Genomic DNA, 16,397 nt, shown 5'->3' with positions numbered 1-16,397 from the left:
GGGTTTTGTTTCATTCCTTACTATTAAGTCTGTTTTGTAGTTAGGTCGCATTTGGATGGGCTCATTGAAAAGAACGTGCCTGAATCAAAGCTTTGGTCTTAGCATAGTGAGTGGAATGACAGCAAACGTACTGAAGTTAAAACCAAAGATACAATGCTGTTTTTCTTGTGTTTTGTGCTACTTACTCGTTTGACTTGCATGTTGCCCTTTTGACATTAGCAGCATCAGAGATTAAGGGGGGATTGGTTTTGGTTCTTTTGTTAATATTAATGACAGTTCTCTTTAAAAATGTATGTTGAAGCACTTATTTATGACTCTGTGTCTGTCTTTACACAGGAGTATGAATGTACTATAAGTTCTCTCTCTCTCTACCTGAAAAAATATATGTATTATAGAGATATATATATATATATATATATATGTTTGCATAGAGTTCGGTCAAAAAATTATAGCCATATTTTCCCAAAAGGAAGAGTGGTGTTTGAATCCAGGATTCTGTTTTGGACCATCTCTCATTGTCAGTATCATGTTTAATTACAAATTACATTTCACATTTGAAAAATGAGATACAGCGGTGACTTTTTCATTTCTCTGTATTTTCTTCTTTAACTGTTCTATGTATCTGGGCACCTGTTTTTCACCTGCATAACACGTGTCTTGGAAACAATAGAGAAAGTGCTCTTCACGGGCCTGTGAAGTCTTGTTGTGGGACAAACATGGAAATAGGCGACTAGGTACAAGTCTATGCTAGCAAAGTGAAGAAGATGCTGGTGTTCACACTGCCCTTTGGTTTTGGCTAGTTCTGCGTTGCTTATTCAGTAGGCTGTAGGATTCTTTTTCTGGGTCAGTGCACTGTTACTCTGTGGATTGTGCTGTGCTGTTAGCGCAGCCTTTCACTTAACGTTTATAGGCCCAAGAGAGATGCAAAATGCAACTGAAATGTTCTGTTTGAAATTTTGGGGATTTAGGTTCCTAAAATGTGCTGGGTCAAGCTGTCATTAGTGAAGAGAGTTGTGTTCGTGTAAATAATTTTCCTGGTAGTGGAAACTGTGCAGATGACCAGAAGAGAGGCTACCAATTCACTTCTCTGTATGGAGGTTACGAAATTGGTATGCTGGTGTCAGAAGTGAAGAGAAAAAGGTGGCTTAGAGCACCTAGCTTTCTGTAATGGGTCTATTGCTGTGGTCAGATTTTCCTGCTGGCCTAGTTCTTTGAGCACCGGTGTAAATGGAAGTTGGTCCTCACAAGATGATGTGCTATGTAACACTCTGTGCCAGGCCTACTGAATGTTGCTTTCTCATTTTTTAGGATAATTCTACTGATTTTGGTAGAGATGGAACTGTAATACAGAATTTTTCTTTATTTGTTAAAGGCATCGAGCTAAATGGGAGAGTAAGATTTTTTTTTCTTAGAAAATACCTTTCTCTCTAAATCTGTCTATAGAAAGATTCTTTAAAAGAGATCAAATTGTTGAACAGCGCCACTACCTAAAACTATTGGTAATGTATGCATAAGAAAAAATACGTATTTTGCTTTCTCTTTGTCATTTTCAAAAATAAGCTAACAGCCTTGTCTTTTCTGCTTGCCACCTGACACAATGGAAAAAATGTTAATTTTGCAAGCATATCCTGGTATGTGTGTCTGATTAAAGGTGCATTTGTACAGAGGAGGCCGAAAGGGATGTGACTGGCTTAATATTTAAGAACCAGCATGTATCATTGACCAGTGCTAAGACAGCGTTGTCTTGCCCCCAGAAGTGGTGATTTATACCTGTATATTCTCTCTGGGATAAAGCTAGTGCCACAGGTCAAGTTTATTGCTTTTCCAACACACAGTGCTGCTTTAATGTTAGCATACATTTAATTATAAAGTGTGAGTTGATAAAATGAGCGGAGTGGAAGTGGTGAAGATGCAAAAGCTAAATGCTTTTCATTTGGAGTATAATTAGCAATATGCTGTGGGCAGAGCAGTGCATCGTATTTCAGTTTTAGGGTGAAAATCTGCAAAAGGTAATGCAGCACTGTGCTTTGGGCAAGAACGTGACACTGTTGTTAACTGGATGGTGAAGGTGGATGTTAGTGCTGTATTTTTTGTGATGTTTTTATGATTGCTGAGAAAATTCACTGAAATTTCTTGGTCCACAGCTCTTTTTTTCTGACTGTAATAGCATACCAGAACAATTATGGATGAAGAATACCCAGGACCGAGTTGCTGACACACATACTGCAGTGGTGGAATCACATGACTCATAGCATCGAACAATAATTGCAAATGAAATGCTTTGCAGCGTGAGCCGTGGTTGTGTTTTAACAGTTACTTCAAGGTTGGTTATTGGGGTTCGGACCTAGGAAGTGGCTGCCCTATTACTTTAATTGGCAACCTGATGTTTTTATAGTTTCTAAGGAAAACTGTAAAGATTGAAATAAGCAGGTTCCATTTATTCTGTGACAGGAGGTTAAAATACTGTATTTTTGTAATAGAGCTTGTGTTAACCTGGGATAACACATCCTGATCCTTATTTAGATAAGGCTCTCGCCATTCTAGAATGAACAATTAAATGTACGTATAGCAAAAGAAGAAAGAAGCAACTTTGATGAAGAAGGAAGAGGGAATGTGTGCTGTGCAACTGTGCCCGTTTCACACGTGTCGTAGGAGCACTCCTCTGTTTCTGGCCATGTGAAGGGAGGTATGCCTCTCTGTGAGGTTATAGAGCAGACATGAATGATTGCAGCTGGGCACCGAGGCTCATGATTTGTTTTGGCTTTGGAGCTTTTCTCTTGGTCTGGGAGAACGTGCCAGTGGAGGCTGCTGTTTGGTGGGATTCTCATTTAAGTCTGGCACAAATTATAAAAGGTAGGAAAATGTGCTAGAATGTATAAATTAGCAGCCAAAGAGCAGAGATGTGATGGCATGAAATGCCTTTCCCTTCCCTGTACATTTAAATGTAATGCTATGCAGAAATTGGAGTGAAATGTGGAAGTTTTTGATTTTTACCGAACTTGGATTCCCTTGACTGCACTGGGGAGCAGTATTAGAAGAGTACTTGAGCACAATCCTTTAATGACTCTTGTTTCAGTAATGAATTAAAGATTAAAGGCAAAATACCTGTTCACTTCAGCAAGGTCAGGGTTTCACCCAGTGTGACCATCAGCTCTAAAGCATACAAGGGTGATTTTTTTTTTTTTTTTATAGTGACATAGAAGTACGTGCTTTCAACTTCTGATCCATCCTGAGATCTCTAGACTGTTTTCAAGGAGATCCATGAAAGATAATTAAAGGTGGGGGTATATCCTCAATAAGCTTCAATTTGCATTATAGGATTTTCCCTTCTGGAGAAAAAATTGCAGGATGTCTGCAGATCAAGACAGATTGAGTGGCGCTGCTGTAGGCATTTCTTTTGGGGTGTTCCACTGTATTCTAGTTTATTAAGATGCTGATGGTTTTTATGGCACTTAATGTTTCTTAAGTTATTAGTATTTTTAAAAATGTTTTTCAGGTGTGTATTCTTTTCATTGTGCAAATATGACAATTTTGATATACTTAATAAAATTCAGTATGCTAATCGGTGGACTGAAACATTAAAAAGCAGTGCAAGACTATGCAAATGCTGATGCAGTGAATTCACTGACATGCCGAATACATCAGTAAAACTATGCATACTCAGTAATGTGCACATAAAATAAATTGCTCATTTATTTATATTTGACATTTTTGGAGTGTCTTGAATGACTATAATTAGCTGCAAAAAACATGCCTGTTTTGTTTACCCTGGAGTTAGAAGTAGATAAGGGCATAAACATGTCTCATCTGGGCTGTCAAATGAATTTATTTTTAGATACAGATTTTCAAAGGAACACCGTCCCTTAAAAATATCAATAAATGTTGCTTCTCGTACTATATTTGTTAGAGAGGTCTCTTGACAGTTTCTGGTTTTGTTTTAGAGTGGAAGGTGGTTACAATTTCCTTTTCCTGTTTTAAAAGGAAAGCTTTTCTTTATTCTGTCTGCCTCTTTTGGGTGTCCGTGGAACTTCCAAGCAAGTGTGGCAGAGCAGATTCTTTGCAGAAGTCTGTTGCATGTGTAGGAGATAAATTTAAAATAAAAAACAGATAGACAAACCTTTCACTAGTGTTTTTACTTACAGGTGTTACTGGTAAGCTGATAGGAAAAAACTGAATTTTTTTTTTTAAACTTTGGTATCTGTTTTAACTGATGTTTGAATCTTAAGTGAATTTTTATTATTATTTCCTAAACAGAAAAAAACAGATCAGTAAATGAATCTGGACCGCAATCACTGAGTTCAAACACTTCTGGAACAGTTGTTACAGGTGAAGACTTGAGAAATTTTTTCTGAGATAAAGAGATACCACAAAGATGCCTTTTGGCTACAGAAGCCTCAGTGGTACAAGAGGAAAATACTGCAGATCAGCCTTAGCTCTCCTTTCGTGCTTTTCTGTTACTGAATAGAGAAGGCAGGACATGATGAATGCTGTTTCCCGTTCCTATTTGCTGCGTATCAATTTGCAAATCCCAAAGTATGGAAGTATGGCCTAAACTGTGTCAGTACACCTCCAGTACAGCTTGTTTAACAAGTCTATTTTATTTTATTTTATTTTTTGGTGATACTGTCTTTTCCAGCTGCAGTCAACCGTTTGGCCCTTTCTGTCTGTCTTCCCCTCTTGTCTTTTTTTTTTTTTTTAATTTCTATAGTCCTATAACTTTAAAGGAAACCATCCAATATTGCTCTAACCGTAGTCAGATAACAAGAGGTGGTAATGCTGTGCTGATGCGCTTCTTGAAAGTTGCTTTTGTATGTCATGCATAAACGATGTATTTATTGCAAAGGATAGGTCATTCACTCAGGATTTTTTCAATTTCAGGTTTACTCTTTGTTTCAGTAAGCATCTAGAAAATCATCCCTGGAGGTTGAGTAAAAAAACAAATATATGAAATGAGAATAGTATTGCCAGCTTTTAAACAAAAAAAATTTGTTTGTAAGGAAGTCATAATGTTATTTTACATTTCATCATGCTGTAATGTGTGGCTAAGGCTTTATTGTTGGATAACTTTGCTCAAAAATGTGGAGTCAAACTCACCTTTATCAGCGATGAACCCCAAATTTTTATTCACATTAAATTGTTAAAATATGACTATAAAACATAACTCTGCAGGTGGAATTGTTCCTAGATGCATTGTTTAGCATGATCATTTGTGTGTTTAAGGAAAACAAGTGCATTTTCTTTAACTAAGCTTTAATGATGAGGCCCTATAGATGTAGTGAAGAGGTGAGATGACTACTGACAGTTGATACGTGAGTATTTTCTGAAGAGGAAAGGTCACAACCTGATGCATAGTTTGTTAGCATTTCTGAGCCATAATAACCATTAATGACACCGTCTTGGTTTAAAAGAGAAGTAATATATTTGTCTAATGAAACGTTACCAGAAGTAACAAAGATGAAATTGAATTAGTAAACTTTATTTTTTGTGGATTTTTCAAAAAGAAGTGCAAGTTTTAAGGCTCAAAAATAGAATCAGAATGTTCCAGTTCTGGTATTGCTTGGCAAATGTGTATATTGAAAAACAGTATCCTTTTATCTATCTTAGTTCTTTGCGTTTTAAGGAAATGAAATATACATAGATGGCTGTATCAGTGAAGAAAAGTAGTCAGAATGTAATCGAGCTGCAAAATACTACAGATTCAGTCTGTACTGTTCAGAAGAGAAACTTCAGCAGGAAGGAGTTCAGCTCGCTTGCCCAGATTAACAGCAGGGTAGCAGGGTTCCCAGGCTGGTGGATGTGTGCTGATGGAGCTTAACCTGGCAATTTGATTGTTTGTTCTGATTGCTCTCTGCAGAGAAAAGAAATCTAGGTGAAAGCCTTTGAACCTCAGCAGGTGGAGCAACGTTTTCAAACATAACTTTTGAAGACAGATGGAAAGTGCTAAAAATATGGAAGTGTGGAGAGAAGTCATTTGACTTTGGCTTAAATGAGGGAACAAACTGATGTGCTAGAGGAGGTAGCATATTTCAGAGGAAAAATCCAGAGTAGTATTACAAGTAGTCAGGCAGCTGGAGAACATATTCCAGATCTTCATGAGGAATTAATTCAAATCAACTCAAAGCTGTTGGATGTGAGGATAGCTTCACAAGAGAAGCAGAATTTGCAAAGGAAATTTGTCACCAGGCAGCTGAAGAGGAGAAGAAGCTATTTCAATGGCACAGGAACTTCAATTAGAAGGTCTTGAATAAGCCGTTGTCAAGAAATCTGAAGCAGTAGGTCGTCACTACGTAGGATAAGTGCATACATGTACGTGCATATGTACAGGAGAAAGAGAGAGAGAGACAAACACGGCTGGAGTAGAGACAGTCTTAGAAATTTTGTCCAAGCTGAGTATGACACTGGTTTTAGTGAAGTTACGCAAATATGTGGGGATCTGGTGTTCAATCAAAACCTGTGGAAAGCAGCAGCAGATTCCACAGATGTGGTGTCTGTATGGGATAAGGGCAAGCAGCAGGGCCTGCTGAAACAAGAGTACCTTGAGTGATGTCCTGGGAAGGGAGGATGGCAGAAGTGACGCATACGGACCTGGAAGAGGTCTTGGAAAAGCTGATGAAAGAGGGAATGTTTCAGCTTATTGAAGGAAAAATCCATCATGTGGGTAAGATGGAGGGGAAAAAAAAAAAAAAAGATATAGGGTTTTTCCACCCAGTTAAGAGCCAGTTCTCAAGCCTTTAACCTTGACCAAACAGAGCTAGAAGATGTTCAGTTTAATGGAAAATTTGATTACACCAAAAGAAATGAATCAAGGTCTGTCTGCAGCTAGTGACACGGCAAAGAATTACGTCAGTGAAAAATGAAAGGAAGGAAGAAGACTCAAAAAAGCTTGATTATTCAGTTACAGAACACTAAAAGTGAAGAGCTATTTAACTACCCTAATGAGGATCTTTCCTGAGGAGTGACCTTATCTTTAAAGGCTGTGCATATGAAGATATCCCAAAAGCCTGTTCTAGGAGACCAGGAGACAGCTTTTTGTTTTTCTTATTGGTAAAAGTAGTATTGATTATGTACTAGAAAGTTTAGTATACAAGGGATACAAGTTGGTCTGAATTCTGATGTGCCAAAAGCTTTCTTGCTGCAAATGCCAGATCTTATTGATGTGATGATAATCAAGGTTACAGCATTGGAAATGAATTGTTTTGAAGGGAGAGTATGAATAAGGAGAAGGGTGAAAATATTTTTCACCTTGAAATTCAGAGGTGGAATTTGTAGGAAAAGAGGGTGGAGGTTATATGGTGGGGCCCTTCCAGTTAAGTTCCTTATAAGGTGAAGGTATCCTATTCCTAACCTTCCCTTCTTCCCTTAATTCTGATTTGGATCAATAAAGTATTTCTTGAGCCTGGTAATACCTAAGTATCTTGTTCCTCGGCTCAGAAGTATCCTGAGAGCATATAGGAAGCTTGTGTTTTCAGCTGCTGCCAGAAGCGATAATGTTAAATGTGTAGTTAATTAATAAACTGTGTTGTGGTAGGAATTGTATGTATTTCGGAGAATGGCAGCTCAAAATGTGGTCCCTTGAAAGATGATATCCTCAAAAGTATGCAGAGGACTAAGTGACTAAGAAAGGATGCACTTTAAGAGTACCTGTCACTTCTTGTTCGGGTAATATCTCTGAGTTAAGAATGTGCTTTATGACCAAAATGGGACCAGTACTGAAGCAAGAGTATAAAATGGAAGAACATTTAATGTTACAGTTACAGGCACAGATTGCTTTAATGTACAAAGCGAGCAGTTAGCACGAGTTATATATTTATCAGTGCCTAAGACTAATGCCTTCTCATGTGTCATCTTAGCAGTTCTGCTTTTGTCCACTGGCACCCTGTTGGTCACAGATGTTTAAAGTAAGAATTACTATTTTCCCCTTGAATGCCACCAGTCATGTGCATACTTAAATTTCATTGTATTTCCAACATTCTTACCTTTTCCAGAATAGTATCTTCAGTGGCATCTTTAGAATTAATAGTCCCTCTGCTAATTAGGAGGCCTAGATCCTGCGCTCCACTTATGAGAGCAATCTGCATGTCATAGGCTCTCTTGACCAGGAGCAATATTTACGCAAGCTATAAAAACTGTAAACAATGTATTTATTGAGGAACATGATTGGAATATATACATTGCTCTTGTTTTAAAGCAAATCAGAAATAGTCAGTGTTTCAATCTAAGAAATATTGTTAAATTTTTTATTGTTAAATATTCATTGTTAAAATTTATCCTACTTTATTATTACAAAAGAAACAAATTGGGGTGGGGGGAGGTGTTTAACAAACTGGATTGGAATATTGTCAGTTTAGTAAATGCCACACATGCGTCCAGTTATTATTACATGTCATGACTGACATAAAGTCATTCTGTTGATCAAACTGATTCAAACTAGGCTTTAACATGATATTATTATGTATTATTAATGGCCCCAATGAGACTAAAGTCTCATTAGGTTAGCTATGGTAGCAGTTCTAGTTTCTATGGTCACTGGTTGTGACTCCACCAGCCCTCTTGCTGCTTAGTTCCTTCAGAGCAAAGAAGTGAGAAGTGGTTGTAATTACACTCACCAGGGAAGAGTGTTTAATGGCTGGTAGCAGCATACTTCCCCCAGGCTGGAAAGATTGTTTGCATCTACAGCCAGTAACTACAGGTGCACATCATTTTTCCATCCTCAAGGACCTGAGCTGCTGCTAACAACAAAAATGAGCTACCTAGCGCTTGAGATAGAAAAGGGAGGTGCCCTCTTTGAAAATGGAATGCATTACTTATTTTAGGTTCATCTAAAAACGCTATAGTGCAGTCTCTACCATTTGAGGTAAGTATATTTAATCTTGTTACTGTGTTTATCTAGTATTTTCAAACATGCCTTATTTTTATTTTAGTTGCTCTTTCTGCAGCTTTGATTCTTAATATTTATTGTGACAGTAATCAAGGCTCCTTCATCAGACTTGAAGGAATTGGATTTCAGCTTGTTCATGTGACGGGGAAAAGTCAAAGAACAAGTTAAAATTTGTGTATTTATATGTATAGTAAAAGGAAATGTAATCTATATAGTAATATAAAGTCAAGTCTATATAGTCATGTAAAACAAAGTCATATAAATAAAGAATATGCAAAGAGGAACAGCCGTTAAAAAGTTCAGTTCCACAGAAAAACAAGCTAATGAGGGACTGGACTATTTAATCTGGGGCTTCATACAATCTCATATGATATTTCATGCTTTACTTTCAACTAGCTTCATAAAATGTAAGACAAATGTGTTATATTGAGCTCAAAATTCATATAGAGCTTGATAAATGTACAGATGGATGAGACATACCGTACTGTGCCATACCATTTTAAAAGTGAGCATAGTATGCCCTTTTTTTATTGTGACCTTTGTAGAGTGTTATCTTCTAACTAACAGTTCTTAAAATCTGTTTAGAATAGGCATGAATCAAATGCTAGCTGAAGGAGTGAGCTTTCTCAGTTTGCTTATTTGGCTATTGACATTGAAGGAATAGTGGGTCTGCTCTTACTGTAGCTGTTCGTACCCTTTCAGTGTGTTTTTCTTACCAATCCCTCATTTTTAGTGCCTTAAAGACTCAATGATAGCTCAGACTAAACTAGAAACACTTATTTGGTGTGTGTACACAAGATAAAAATTACTGTTGTGCTACAGTAGGCATTTTGTTCATCTGAAATATTTTATCAAGATAGTTTCTGAGAGCGAGGCTTTTGCACTGAAATGCACAGAGATTAAGTAGCAAGTGTATCTCCTGTCTGAAAGTTATAAAACAGAAATGTAAAAGGTAATGGATATAGATTTAAAAGATAACCTTGACGTTTTCAGACTTTTAAATTTCTTGTGGCCCTTATGTTTGTAATCTCCAGGACACAAAGCTGAAAAAAAAGTTTGTTTGCTTTTTTTGTTGTTTTTTGTTTTTTAATACCAAAGGAACTCTTACTCCTTAAGATGATTTTCTCATGCTCCTAGAAGTATTAGAAATAGCTTACTACTAAAAATTTATTCTTAAATAACTGGTGCAAATGGTAGTAGTGTCTGGGATATGAACAGTATTTCCTAGAAGTTGTAAGCTTTCCTGTATTATTATTGTACTGTTGAACAATATTGAATTCTACTTGAGAAGTATTTGTTGTTTTTGTTGACATTTATTCAAGCAGGGGTTTTACTATCTTGATGTGAGAAATTACTGTGCAATTACTCATAAAGTGGTAGCAGCGTCCATAAGAGCAGAACAAGAACTCAGAATTTAGGCCAAGGTGGGAAGGAGCAGGACCTGGGGGAATACAGCAACGTGAAAGATAGGATGGGAGTTTTGGGACTGTTTGGATGTGAGAAACATGCGTAACTGGAAGGGAGAGGAGGCAGGGAAAGAGGGTCCGCTTGCCTGCTGCTGGAACAGACTTTTGTCTAGGTCCTTGAATTGTACCTAATGTTCTGAAGTCCTGACTTTCTTTTGTTTTGCCAGTAGCCATCAGATTCACCCGCTGTAAAAAATGATCCAAAATAAGGATGGCAACTTGCAATAGCTGTTAGTTAAATGCAATATAGTAGAGCTCAGTTCTGCTGATTGTTTTGTGGGTGGGTGGTGGATGTCAGGAGTGACATGAAAGTTTTCTCCTTTTCTTTTGTAAAGCTTGAACAATTTGGCAGGCAGCCATTGCACATCAGAGAAGAAGGTTAAGCTATCAAAAATTATGAAATGTTAGAATTACATAGAGTTGTCATGTCAGTTCATGTCTTGTGTTTGTTCATACATGCTATGATTTGTTTTTTGTTTTTTTTAATTACCTGACCACGAACATTTTGTTTCCCCCTTGGAATTGTTTCATTCAGTGCATGGATGGTACCCTGCAGATGAGGGAAAGTTGCCTGAACAAACTGTGTTATTTGTTTTGGAAATTAGTATGCACTGAAGGACTGCTAGAGGAAAAATGAAGTCTCGTGGTTGAAGCAACTGAATGTTGCTGTGGAGAAGTGGGTTTTTGATGAGCTTTCACCGTAACCAGTATCTAATTCTCATTTTCTGAAGTAATAATTTTACCTTCTCAGGTATGGTGAAGTTGAATTAATTAATTCAGTGCTCAGATCCCATAATTCTACACATATAACCAGCATTTTTTGGTATTAAGGTATTTGCTTTTGTCACTCAAATCTTCTTGATATTCTTCTGGGCATCTTTTGCTTTCATGGGCCAATTTAAAAAAAAAAAAATATTCCATGACTCATCTTCAGAGTTTGATCATGAGTAGTGCGTGGCCCCACAGCACTTGGGCACTAACGCACTGTTTCTGTGGCATATATCTAGCTAATTTTGAGTTATTCCTTGATGGGACAGGATAGCCAACTTTAAAACTTGAGACTTTAGATGACTGGCACTCGAAGTAAAAATATTTTTAGTTGTATTTTATATTCAGCTTATTGTGATTCAGTCAGTTAATCAGTTTAGGAAGCACCTGTTGGAAGCTTCAGAACAGCTCTAATGCAGATTGTACTTGGAGGATGTATAACAAAGTTCCTAGTAATGGGAGTTTTTAACAATTGAATTCAGTGCTGCTGGTGATAACATTAGAGATGTTAGAACAAACATACCCAGTTGAGCTTGACTTTTGGAGTGTTCTTGCAAAATTCTATGATGTATTTACATGCTGCATGGCTTGTTAAGACAGAGCATCACAGACTTTTAACAGAATCTGAAACATGGAAGTATGATCCTCTCGGATCGGAGTGGAAGCTAGAGAAACTAAGATAATAAGTTGAAAGTATAAGTTTTGTATTTTTAGTTAACTCTAGAATCACTGAGAAATGTGGATGGTTTAGCAATATACTTTTTCTATCCTTGACAGTACTGCAGATACCACTGTAGTTTGAAAAATCAAGTTGAGCTCTTAATCCTCACCAGCTATTAAGGCTTGGTAAGTTAGCGTAGGTCTTCTTGCTCGCCCTCATTCACTGCTTTGGAAAATTGTGAAGAGGAAACCTTGAAAATAGTCGAAATAAAACTGAAGACCTACCTGTATTTTTCGTTTCTTGGAGCAAGTGAAACTTTAAGGTGAAAGTAAGGGAGTTGTTTTGAAATGAAAACGTATTTTGAGAATTTTTTTTGATCAGCTGAAAGTTTTTGGGATGGTTCTAATCATGGCGATCACATAATTGTTTGATAGAAGACTGTCCACCTTGTATTTGGTTTTGAGTGGTTATTAGCAGATTAGTAACTCTGATTTCTATTTCAAAATCTCGTTTCTTATAATTTTCGGTGGAAGCAGCCAGGCATTTTATACCACATTTCTCATAGGTAATGAGAAGTGTGAGGGGGTAGAATGTATCTAGACTAGTGATGCCCAGTCTTTCTACCCAAATGGATCAATAGCTCATTAAGAGAAAATTATGTGCTTTGGTTCCTTCTGTCACATGACTTTGTGTGTGCACTACAATCATGTGTTTTTCAGAAGTAATAGATTTAGTAGTAGATGACTGTCCATGTACAGCTTCTGTTACGTGGGGAGTACGAATTGCAGGGATCCCTGAAAAATAAGTGTTTGGCAGTGGGCTGCTGCCAGCAGAATTATTTATCCAGTTGATCTCAGTGGGGCATGGGGCACAGAGTCAGCAAGGAGTGGGGCCATGGATTGGATAAAGTATACCAGTGGGTTGTATTTGGCCCTCGGTTGGAAGATGCATGCCCTTGATCAGTAGATGTAGAGTGCGCTCACTGCCTTGTTTTGTTGAATGTGGTACAGACGCTGAGCCCATGTGCTCTGTCATGACCCTGTTAGTGAAAGAGATTTGACTGGCCTTCTCTTTCATGTTATTACCGCTAGCAGTGAGAAATTGTTATACCTTAGGCAACTGCAAGAGCCAGCACACCTCTATGGTGGTAGCACTCCGTGTTGCAGTTAACTAAAGTTGTTGGTCTGTCGCCAGAAATGAGCTATTCTTGAAACTGAATTGTAGCAGGAACTTTAATTTGCTGCCCCTGTTTAGCAGTGTGTATTTCGTGAGTGAGGATCCCAGTGGTAAGAGGCTAAGCTCAAGCCCCATAACAGAGAAGTCTGAGGCAGGATCTCAGTCACAAGGATACCAAATAGTCTGGCATCGAACAGCTGGTAAATATTGCATGTGTATGACAAACTCTAGTACAAAGAGCATGCTAGGCCTCTTAGAATATTAATCTATTTTATGATCTCCCTTTGCAATTAAAGCTGTATAATAAAGTGCTCTAGGGTCCTTTCAGATGAAAGGCATTAGATAATGGTGCCTTTGGATGTTTACCTCTAGCCTGGACCTGTTAATTCTTTGTTAATTCTTTTATCACTGAAATGCTTTACTGTAACAACTCTATTCTTGCCCATGTGTGGTGTGAAACTATTAGAATATCATGCTTATTTATCTTAGCTCACTAATATGAAATGCTAAAATCCATACATAAAACTGCCAAATAAAATACACAGCCAGGCAAGATTAAAAAAAAAACACACAAAACAAAACAAAAACAAGAACAGGCACAAAGACAAGCCCAATGGACCTCTTGCAAACCACCCACAAAGGAATTAGTTCCTGGCTAGTCAGAGGAATGGGAAAAACATGGGTAGTAGATAGAAGAGCAAAGGGAGGGGACCCAAAACCGGATAAAAATAGCTCAGCTGAAATAAACAAGACTTGCAGTAAAGGCAGTCAGAAAAAGACAAGAAAAGAAGTTCATGGTGAAATGTTACATGAAAATATAAGTCGTTATAGGTGGATGGAAGTCACCTTCTGATGTGGGATCCTGATCCTGCAATTGATTATGAGCAAGCGGAGTGCCTCACTATCATGCAGCCCATTGACTTTGATTTGATTTTTGTCTGGCCGTTTGAATCTGCCTGTGAATTATCAGCTGCAAGGAGGGAGACTGCAATACTTTTACGCATCGGGAAGCTTCTTTGCAGAAGTACAGATTTACTTTTTTGATTGGAATTACAGTAACAGGGCCCTTATCGACCCATTAAGCATGGAAGACTGACGTACTAAAATATTTTGCAGGATGAGGTCTTGAGTTTATAAAAAGATGCATCCTTTTGAGGTTTTGGATTTTCCTGAGCTCTCTGACTTCTTCTTGTCTTTCCTTTCCCTCGGAAGTCTTTTTGTAGCTGTCAGAATGCTGTAGGCAAAGCAGGACGAAGTACAAATGTTCATCTAAAACATCCTCTTTTTAATGGAATATTTCTCCACAAATGGACCCTGCTTGTTATATGATCATTTAAATGAAATCTGTTTTACTTTGAGGTCGGTAATCTGAAATGTAATTCTTCACTCATGCCAAGTTATTGTCCCCAAACATTACTGCGGACTGGAGAAAAGTCTAATAAGTGGTTTGGCATTTCTGGGAGGGTCCACCCATGCTTCTAGCTCTCAGTTTCCAAAACAAACACACCCTGAACGTTCTGCTGCTGCGTTATTATACCTTCTGGCGAGCTACGTTTGGTTTCTGCTTGGCATAGTTGCCACTTTATGGAATTCTTACTGACTGTTGTTTTTTCCACTTGGCCTATTTAGGTCTTTGTTTAATTGGTACAAAAAATATCTTTAGTTTTGCTGCTAGTTTCCCTGGAGTAAAATTCCTGTAGTTTTTCTCCCTCCCTCCCACTTGCAATCACGCCCTTTTACATTAAAAGTATTTTAATATGTTCACTTGTTACCATTTTTGCCCTTTCTGCCTTCATTCCTTTTGAATCTCTTTATGTGAAGTTGGTGCTTGTGAAAGCCGGAAGTGGACTATTACTGGAGAATAATTAGAGAGGTACTAATCACAGTGCACGTACAAGAAGGCATAACTTATTCCACTATCTTATCTTACTCCATATCTTATTCCACTACTCACCCTGACCTTTACAGTTTATGCTAAGCCATTGCCAGCGGGGTCTGACGGTTGCTGACAATTTAATGTGATTGCCAATATGGATGCAAGGGCAGCTCCTCTGTGGAATTCCCTACCTGCGAGGATCAGGAACGTGCCTCTAGCAGTCATCTAACTGGAGCAATTTTCAGCCATTGCTGTCCTGTTTACAGTTTTGACCAAAAGCAGTCCAGAGATGACTAAGATGATACGAATTCTTACCTATAAATTCTTGTCTATGGCATGAATTGAAGAGTCAGACCCCTGCTGGTTTGTGACAGATGGCCAAGCCATGTAATAAGTGGTATGACATGAGTTAGAAGTAGGTGAATAGCAGGTTTATAAAATAGTGGAGCACTGCAGATTTCAATTCCTCTTTTACTAATGTATGTCTGGTATTTGTAAGTTAAAAATAAGAATGACTGTTCATTTAAAACGTATTAATTAAAATAGCTAAGAAGACACAAAGTAAGTTTCTGTTGCATCAAGCAGAGCTCTAACTTTACTGAAGCTCTCTTTGACACCATGGTTGCCCCCATAAATCAAACCGCGTTATACCCATGTGAAGCCCTGTCCTGTTCAGTACAACTTTGAACGCAAGGATTGGTGCTACGTTCAGATACGCAGGAGTGTGGATAAAAGAAGTATGATGAAAAGAGTAGTCTGTTTTACACCATAGTATGTAATCCACTGTTTAGAATTTCTTGATTCGTAAGTTTTTTTCTGTGGTAGTATGCTGTGAGGCTTTGAAAACTGTTACCGTGTTACTGGGTTTGTGAGTGTGATAAAACATACCATAGCCTTCAGAGCTTTCTGATAAGCTGATATCTGAAAATGGAATATAAATAACCAGGGCATTTTTTCCCCCATTTATCTGTCATTATCGTATTTATACAGTCTATTTTGCCTGTATTCCCAGTAGTTTCCTTTTTCATTTTTAGAATGTGAGGAACTCTTTAGCTGTAGCTGGTGCTTAGCTTCTGTTTATCTCTTACTGATCTGTTCCGTCTTAATTACATGAGCTGCAAATGCCGTATATATTTCTGAGATACCTCAGTTCTACTTTCTGACTTACTAAATTGATTCCCATTGCTTAATGATAGCCTTGTTTGAATCATAGATTTCTACCTGTACTTTCTGGTGATGATACAATGAAAGGAGTCTTGGAAGATCCCGGGACGTTGATTGTAACCGTGATCTGTGGCATTTGGTCTGATGAGGCTCTGTGCTAGGATGTTTGTATTGTAGAAATGCATGAAGCTGCCTGCCTGCTTAAGTTACCCTGCTCGTAGACACTGCCCGTTATTCTTTAAAATGTCCTTTTTTCAGGATTATAACTTAATTATGCAGTTGGAGTATTTGATGTGAAGTGAAAAAAAGAGATGGAAAGTTAAAAATGTGAATATTGGCCTTTTGAGAGAAGGGTAGAAAAGAAATATAGAGCAGACTTCACCAGAAGTAGAGAGAGAAAAGGTTAAT

The 16,397-nt window shown here is 37.8% G+C and overlaps 1 protein-coding gene across 5 annotated transcripts in view; it reads left to right on the top strand.

The window, feature by feature from the left end:
• The window catches only part of TULP4 (TUB like protein 4), a 170,402-nt gene that overhangs the window by 31,454 nt on the left and 122,551 nt on the right, over positions 1–16,397 (top strand). The window lies entirely within an intron of this gene.

This window comes from Struthio camelus, chromosome 3, assembly GCF_040807025.1.
Source record: "Struthio camelus isolate bStrCam1 chromosome 3, bStrCam1.hap1, whole genome shotgun sequence".
NCBI classification, from domain to species: domain Eukaryota; kingdom Metazoa; phylum Chordata; class Aves; order Struthioniformes; family Struthionidae; genus Struthio; species Struthio camelus.
Note: the sequence above shows the minus strand (reverse complement) of the source record. Positions and strands in the feature narration are given on the sequence as shown.